The sequence below is a fragment of the Telopea speciosissima genome, chromosome 7 (genome assembly GCF_018873765.1).
Source record: "Telopea speciosissima isolate NSW1024214 ecotype Mountain lineage chromosome 7, Tspe_v1, whole genome shotgun sequence".
NCBI classification, from domain to species: domain Eukaryota; kingdom Viridiplantae; phylum Streptophyta; class Magnoliopsida; order Proteales; family Proteaceae; genus Telopea; species Telopea speciosissima.
The window spans coordinates 23,649,110-23,658,419 of record NC_057922.1 but is presented as its reverse complement, the minus strand read 5'-3'; positions in this window follow the sequence as shown (position 1 = coordinate 23,658,419).

Genomic DNA, 9,310 nt, shown 5'->3' with positions numbered 1-9,310 from the left:
CACCTACAAAAGAACAATATCCATAAATGGACTTCCGATCTGCTGAACCAGCCCAATCAACATTGGTGTATACCTCTACCCGTAGGTGACCATGTGAGGACAAAAGAATGCCCTTTCCAGGAGCTGACTTCAAATAATGTAGAATACGAAGAACAACCTCCATATGAGAAGTGTAGGGATCATGCATAAATTGACTCACCGCACTTGTAGCAACAATGGCGAATGTCCGGACGAGTGTGTGAAAGGTAAATCAGCTTCCCTATAAGTCTTTGGTACCGGCCTTTATCAACAGGCTCACCACCATTTTCCTTGAGCCGAACAGTAGGATCCATAGGAGTGCCGAAGGGTGGCAGCCTAGCAAACCGGTTTCAGCCAACAAGTCTAGGACATACTTTCTTTGGGAGAGAAATATGCCTTTTGCAGATCTGGCCACTTCAATCCCAAGAAAGTATCTTAATTTGCCTAGATCTTTTATCTCAAATTCCTTGCCAAGGAAGGTCTTCAACTGTCTGATCTCATCACCATCATTGCCAGTAACCACTATATCATCAACGTAGACTATAAGAACAATGAGTTTTTCACGAACCCTCTTGATGAAGAGTGTGTGATTAGCATTACTCTGCTTATAGCCCACAGAAATCATGGCCTTGTGGAATCGACCAAACCAAGCCCGGGGTGACTGTTTCAGCCCATACAGTGCACGCTTCAGACTGCACACTTTTCCTCTATTACTGTCACAAGAGAACCTTGGTGGAATGTCCATGTATACCTCCTCCTCCAGTGCTCCATTCAGGAACGCATTTTTAACATCTAGCTGTTGCAACTCCCAACCAAGGTTGGCTGCACAAGATAACACACGAACTATATTCAACTTTGCAACAGGTGCAAAGGTCTCCTGGTAGTTTATGCCGTATGTCTGAGTAAAACCCTTGGCAACGAGCCGTGCCTTATATCTATCCACGGTGCCATCCACCTCATTTTTCAAAGACAAACACCCATTTACATCCAACGATTTTCTTCCCGGTGGAAGAACAACAAGCTCCCATGTGTTATTTTTTTCAAGGCTTCCATTTCTTCCATCATGGCTGCCTTCCACTTTCCATCGATAAAGCTTCACGCATGATTATTAGGAACACGAGCAGAAGAAAGGGAAGTAACAAAAGCACGAAAAAGATGGGGAAAGGGAGTCATAAGAGACAACATGAGATATAGGATCTTGAGTACAAGTCCACGACACCTTTGTGAAGGGTAATAGGCAAGTCGGGAGAAGGAACATTACCAGGTGGAGAGCGGGTTATGGATCCAGGTTCGCAATTGGATGGAGTACAGAGCAACAATGGATTGAACTCGATTATGTCTCCTTCCACAGTCTTTATAGTGCTAGCATCAATCCTCCTCCGAAATTCACTAATGGTCCTGCGGACGGAGTTTGGGCTTGAGAGGTCTGCTCCCCTGAGCCGGGAACCTCGGTCAGGGTGGAGTGGTACACTCCCACGAACAAGAACTTTTCCCCTAACTCGGAGGGAGGACCAGTAGTAGGCTGAACAGGACTCATTATAGACAGATTGGAGTGGAGGAGGATGCTCAATAATCAACACATCTTCGCTAACACTCTCCCCTTTGAAGAGGTGGGGACACATAGTAGGAGAGACGCTCGTGAAACACAACATCCATCTTGACAATAGTCCGGGCGGGATGGAGGGTGATAGCATTTATACCCCTTCAGTGGCGAGTACCCCAAGAAAATGCACCGAAGACTACGGGGTTCAACTTGCCCGGGGACACTGGTATCCGGGCATAGCACACTGCACCAAACACCTTAGGGGGAACAATAAAGGAGGAAGAGCCAAGTAGTAGCTCAACGGGGTCTAGAGTGAAGGACCCAATCGGGCAGCCTATTAATTAAATATGCGGCGGTGAGAACAGCATCCCCCAATGAACGAGGGGACGTTCCGGGCAAATAAAAGAGCACGAGCAACCTTTAAGAGGTGGCGGTTCTTCCTCTCGGCCACACCATTTTGGGGTGGAGTATCAACACACTGTATTCGATGGAGGATCCCATGGGCAACCGAGGTATTTTAGGCTGACCTTCCATATACTCTCGCCCATTATCACTCCGTAAAAATTTGAATAGTGGTATGAAATTGAGGTTGAACCAGCTGGTGAAAGTGCTGAAAACATGAGAAAACCTCACTTTTGTTGTGCATCGAGATAAACCCAAGTAAACCTAGAATAGCAATCAATAAAGGTGACATACTACCGATGACCGAAAGAGCAACTTTTCTACTAGGACCCCACACATCGAATGAACAACATGAAATAAAGAAGATGACCTTTTATTAGAAATAGGATAGTTGGAACGTGTCTGTTTGGCCAAGATACAAGGCTCACAAAAAAAAAGTCTTCTTTATTATAAGTTTTGCCTAATGTGGGAAATAAAGTAGATAAGGTTCCTAAAGGTGGATGTCCTAGTCTAGAGTGCCATAAGTGTAATTCGGAGGAAAAGATGATTGGTGAACAAAGCCTAAAAGGTAAAGCTGTGTAGATGCGGGATCTCCATCAAGCGAGTACAATCCGCCATGCACTTTACCCGATCCAATCGTCTTCCCGAGTCCAGTTCTGAAAAACACAATGAGTAGGAAAGAATGTCACTTTGCGGTTTAAAGATTTAGTGATACTACTAATGGAGAGAAGGTTAGTAGTAAACTTGGGAATATGTAACACGAAGATAAAGTCAATGAAGGAGAACAACCAATGGAGCCCTTCCCGAGATATGGAGGAGAGGGACCCATCAGCAATTTTTAACTTTGTCTTTACCAGGAAGCGAGGGAAGTAGGTATTAAAAAGACCTGGAGGAACTGTCATGTGATCGGTAGCTCCGCAGTCTATGATCCAAGGAGTGGAGACTACGATGCACAATGACCAGACAGGAAATACATGTGCATGGGCAAAGAAGGAACTGAATTGGTAGCGAGATGTAGTAGGGGCAGCGGATGTGTTCAACGGACACCGGAGAGCTTGAAGTTCTTCCCGGGAGAAACCAATGTCAGTAGTGGGAGCTGAAGCTACACTTTCGGTGTGATTGGCCTTGTTTTTAGATTTAGCACGACCACGTTTGCTCTCAAAATCAGCAGGCTTCCCATGAAGTTTCCAACACCGAGCCTTAGTGTGATATGGTTTGTGGCAATGATCACACTTCATAGGCTCTTTACTAGCAGCGATGGCGGCAACATTATCGGCGAGAAGTGTCGGTAGTGATGGAACCGATGGTCAGTAAAGCTGATCCATCAACCTTAGGAGTAATCATCATAGCAGCCCTCCTTGTCTCTTCACTGTGAACATATGAAAAGGTTTCCTCCAAAGTGGGAAAAGGAACCCGACCAAGAACCTGCACCCGAATAGGGTCATAATCATCATTAAGTCCAGCCAGGAAGTCATAGACTTGAAACTGATCCACATAAGTGTGGTAGGCTGTAATATCTGCCGGCGATAGTATGCGAGAATCGAGCATAGTGATCGGCTTGCTGCCATAAGCACTTGAGGGCAGCATAGTACTTGGTATTGTCATCTCTTTACAGGTAGTGTTTTGAAGAGTCTTTCGGATCTCATAAACCTGAGCACCATCCACACGAGCGACCATAAGTACCCTTGACAACAGTCCATATCTGAGTCGCGATGTCGAGGAGAAAATCTGACTAGAAATTTCGGTGGTCATAGAATTTAGAACAAAAGACATCACCATCGCATCATTGGCTGCCCATTTAGTGCGGGCAGCCCCTTCTTCAGTGGGCTGTTTGGTGATACCAGTAAGGTGGCCAGTGAGTCCCCTGCCAGCCACAGTGAGGGATAAGGATCTGGCCCAAATCAGATAATTGGTACCATCTAGTTTTATGGCAGCAGCATAGGGCAGGAAATCAGTCCTGGTCTGATCTCCTCCGATGGCAGCTGATGTAACCTCCGAGTCACCCATAATGCAGCAAGGTAAAATTCGAGTTTTTGAAAAAAACTGAATTTCCAAAATTTCTGCTTGATAGTCGATCTGAAATTGGACAGAATTTTGATCTTCAAAAAACAGCAGGAATTCAAGGCTGAAACAGTGTCAAGTACAGCAATATAACCAGGGAATAATCCCTCAAAAAATCTTCCCAAACAGCAGCCTAGAAGAACCAAATCGATAAAGTGTCAGGTTTTACAAACCCCGACAGTTGAGATCGATAAGAAGGGGAAAGAGGCTGCAGCTGTGGGTCTTCAATCAATGTGAAATCGTAGAGAGGATAGATGCTGTCGTAGGCCTGCATTGATGCTCCAAAGAAACCAATCGATCTCCAAAAAAAAAAAAGCTGAAGCAATCCTGAATCTCAGAGAGAGATAATGGCAGCAGCTATCAATCTGAATTAGGTTTTAAAATTGAGGTGAGATGGAGGGCAGCACTTCCGAACCATAGATGGATCACCTCATGGGTGCTGCCCTAAAAGGGTTGAATGGATCAAAGGAAGAGAAGAGAGAAGGGAGAAGGAGAGGAGAAGGGAGAGAGGAGAGGAATCAAGGGAAAAGGGTTTTTTTGAACAATCGAGCAGGTCTTAATTGTGAACTCGCGATATTTCTCGAAATATCGCTTAATTTCGTATATCTCGAGCCAGAGATGCGAAATCGGTCGAAATGAAAAATATATATTTAGTCCTTTTTTTTTTACACCGTAAGGGGAAGGGACGCGACGGGCATGAGTGGATTGATGGAGGCCGGAAGCTACTATTAGCGTTTAGCACTTTTGTTGTTAGCTTAAGTAGTGATTTCTTGAAGGGGGGGCGGGGCCGGGGGGGGGGGGGGTTGAGCCTAGGTGGCGTTAAGCGTTAGATTTGGAGTTTAGGGGGAGAGTGCGGCTTTCCTTAGTGTGCCTCAACGAAAATTAAAGATAGTTAATGCTAATCTAGGTATTTAACTATTTATACATTAGGTGGCGGTTGTCACGGGTGCCCCCAACTGTTCAGAATGTATTAAAAAAAGGGGGGGGTATGGCCCAACTTAGCCTTGAGCCTAGAATACTAAAAAAACCCCGGTGGACTTCACAGAACTGATACAGCTATGACATGATTCAGGCGATACCGATATATCGCGAGATATAGTACTATGATTGTGATCACCCAGGCACCTTTAGTTATAATGCTGGAATATGAAATTACATGACCAAAATACCCCTGCCTAGCCGATACAGCTAGGCAGTACATAAACAACTATAAAACATAATAACAAAGCACCCAAAAGACCAGAATACCCCCACGGTATTCTGGTTTACATTATTCAACAATATATTTTAGCTTCGTCCCCCTTCTCTTCTTTTTCTCCTTGATATGTAACATATGTTTCCTATGCCAACATCTGTATCATCCAGTGCCCACAAAATATTTGCTGCTAAGTTCATATTTGAAGTTGGTTCATACCAAGATAGTAGAGCTTCTTATCTTTAGAGGGAAGTTGAATGAAAAGAAGATATAGGAATTCGGACAGGTTCTTTGCCTTCTCAAGGAATCTCATTTTAGAGGCGTGGCGTGAACCAAAAGGTCCAGAATGAAGGATTTAGGGTGTTTTCACAGTTTAGTTATTCTACCACTACTAGTCAATTATTTCCTGGAGGTGAACTGATATATCCACTTAACAAGATATGGGGGAAACTGGTTCAGTGTTCAGAACTGACAAGTTTCTAGATATAAGGATGTATTGAGCAAATAAACATCTAATATGTGCGAAGGATGTGGAGATGGTGACTTGTGGTCTTCTTTGTGGGATGCTTTGCAGCTTTGGTGAGAAGGGTCAAAATTGTGGTCATATGCCCCCTTTGGTGTGAAGGGTGAAGGTTTAAAGTTTCACTATTGGGTATTGTATTGGAAGGGTGATTTTAAGGGACGTGTAAGTATCTTATCAGAGACGCAAGATACACATGGAAGTGCTCAAGAAACGTATGGATTCTATGGAAATGCGTAGGATATATGCAAAATACAGTATCTTATCGGAGACGTGTAAGTATCTTATAGGAGAGACGCAAGATACACATGGAAATGCTCAAGAAACGTATGGATTCAATGGAAATGTGTAGGATATATGCAAAATACAGTTTTGAAGCATAAAACAGTATAAATAAGTAATATGTAAAATATATCATGTATAAAGAGGAGTACAAGATACGACGAGACAAGTGCGTTCAATTGATTATGTATAAAGGATGAGGTTTCTTACATGTACTAATACACAAATTCAGTTTGAGGAGGATTTGGTGTTTTTATGCACAAAAAAAACCCTAGTTTGATGCAATCATTCAGGTTGTTTTTGTTCACTAATCTAGTGATCTATTGCAGAAAAAAAAATCAAAGCTTTGATAGGTAAATGTTCTTGTGGAAATCACATTTCGATCCTTGATTGCAGGCTTTCCAAAATGATGATGAAAACAACACTGCTAGAGTTGCTTTTGCCAGTAGAAGCAAGGAATCAAGTTTCTTTGTGAGGGGTAAAAAAAGAGAATTAGAATGCGTTCATGAGCTCTCAGTAATTATTTTGCAGTCACGGATTTTGTTCTGTAGATTATAAGAGATGTATCCTTACCGTGAACCTTGGTGCAACGGTAAGGTTGCTCCATCGTGACCAAGTGGTCATGGGTTCGAGTCTCTGGAATCAGCCTCTCCGCGAAGCGAGGGTAAGCCTACGTACATTATGACCCTCCCCAGACCCGCGGTGGTGGGAGCCTCGTGCACTGGGTACACCCTTTTTTTTTTAATCGAGTGTGTCGATAGGTATCGACCATATTGGGTCACATATAGACCCAATACCGAACTTTTTTTAGGTATCGTATCATTACCTTAAAGATGCGATATATCGGTTAGTATCGACGGATACGGTAAGATACTTAAATCTTGGAAGGGTCAATAACTGTGGAAGATTAAGCTGTTTGTATTTTGTTGGGTTATATGGGAGCCACATTGACAAAACTTGCTTGGCTGTTTGAAATGGAGGCAAGTGCAAACTCAGAAATTAGTATACATCAAGGGGAGGGGTGGAAATTTATCAATTTTCCCCTTTTAAATGCTTCAGAATTTTAGCTGGACTTTCCTTCATTGTGTGTTTTCAGGTGTATGCCCATTAATGCTGATCAGGGATCATCTTCAAAGGATGGGTATTGTAGTAGGGGCCTTTTCAGTTTGTGTCTATAATCTCTTGATTGGATGGGCTTTGAATTTAAGAGGTTGTAAGGCATCCTAGTTACGTTTTTTCAGAGTTAATGTTGGCAATTGGATCAGTTGTTCTAGACGGTTGGATACTTCTTCATGCTCTTTAAGTTTCTTGATGGTTTATTCCTTTGTTCTAGTTGATTTTAGTGGATGGATATCTAATGCATATTTATTTTTTTGGTATAGACCAACTAAAAGTCTTTCTACATTGCCTATCTAGAAAAAGGGTGGGGGATCTATCCATCTTTCTAATCATTTGTGGTTCCCAACTTCTCATTGAATTTTGGTCATCAATCTATGTAATAGGGACATTGGACTTTTATCTGGCCATGTTGATGTGTATTGACAATTTGACATGTATGATGCTAGGGATGGGAGGAGATGTATATACATGTGTACTTAGTATTCTTGTGTGCATGTGTGTGTTTATGTGTCTAGTTCTTAGCTATTATACATCTTCTGTCTGTCTTGGACACATAATGATGTAGATCAAAACATGAAGAAGAGGTCAAAACACTGTTCACGTTACTGTTCACGTGAACAGTGTCACAGCCCCATATTTGACTTAGTGAAAATATTTTTTTTGAATGAATAAAAAAAATTCATTACCAAAGGAAAGAAAGGGAGGGGGGAAACAAACAAGCACGAACCAATTACAAAGCCCTGCCATAAAAGGCAAGTACTAGCAAAAAGGAGGGCAAGAGCCCCAACAAAGACGTCACGCTAAAGAAAGGGGAAACACCTAGACTGCAAAAGACACCCAAAGCCAGCCTCGACGAAATCACTCTATCCCGGATCCATAGTCTCACGACAGAGTGCATGACTTCTGATATCCAAGCTTAGAGGCAAAATCTTCTCTGGGCAGGGAAGGGAGTAGGCTATGTAGGGGCGATTCTTAGGGAAAGGAGGGGAGCTGGGGTTATGATGGAGAAAAACTCGAAAGGGGCGGGGGGGGGGGGCATTAGACTAGGGCACAAAGTGGGTCGACCCAAAATTGGAGTCAAGGCCTAAGTGGACTAGGAATGGAGGGGTAGAGCAATGGGTCGAATGGCAAGAAGTAGTTGACCCATTAAGCCCAGCGGAAGTAGCCATAGAGGATGGGGTGGTGGGCCGGGGTATAGAGGGAATGGGAAGAGGAGTAGGGACCACAGGGCTGCCCACCATAAGGGTTGTGTTAGGGGAAGAAGAGATTGGGGGGAGAGAGGGTCGAGGGGCCAAAAAAGTCTTGGCTTGCCCTTTGAGAAAATTGGTAATCCCCAGGCTCAAAGGGGTATGCTTGGGAGAGATCGACGGAGAAAGGGGATCGGGTGCAGAAGGAGGGGAAGGGGAGGAGTCAAGGACAATCTGAAGTAGGGAAATGGCTTTGCCTGCAGTAAAGGAACCAACGTCAACAGAGGAAGGCGTAGAGGAGACTGGCAGAGGATGGCGACTGGTCAAAACGGTTTCCGACAAAGGTAGGGAAAAGGCTTCGAATGCAGTAGAGGGATCGATGTCAACAAAGGGAGGATTAAGCAACCGAGAAGAAGATCTAGGTTCAGAGAAGCTGCGTTTGGGATCAATAGCAAAGGAATCTCTCCAATAGCGACTTGACATGGTTGGACGACCAGGGGAAATCTCGAGGTTGGATATCGTGCCTGCTGCACCGTCAGAGCTCAGAGCAGAGAACCGTTTGCGACCTAAAGGAGCATCAAAGAGACCAACGGACAATCCAGAGCTAGAATTTGTTACCGGATTACTTGTCGGAACACCTTTCTTCTGGTGATGCTTCTGACTGTTTCTAGTTCTAGTTCTCCCTCTAGAGGGCAGCCGATTCTCCAAGAAAGGGTTAGGATCTTCGATAGAGGATGGCTGAGTAAGAGAGGCTTCCTCTACAGAGGTGTCTTCAGTGGTGACTTCAACCCAAGCACCAGTGGCCTAAGGTTGGCAAAGGGAGGAGTTGTGACCGAAGGTTTGACAGATCAGACAATGAGGCGGAGACCAATCGTAAGCAGCATTTTGCACAAAGGAGTGACCATCTTCTTCAATAACGGTGATGATTGAAGGGACAGCTTCACTTGCAGATGCTTGAACGCAAATACGGCCGTATGTGAGCC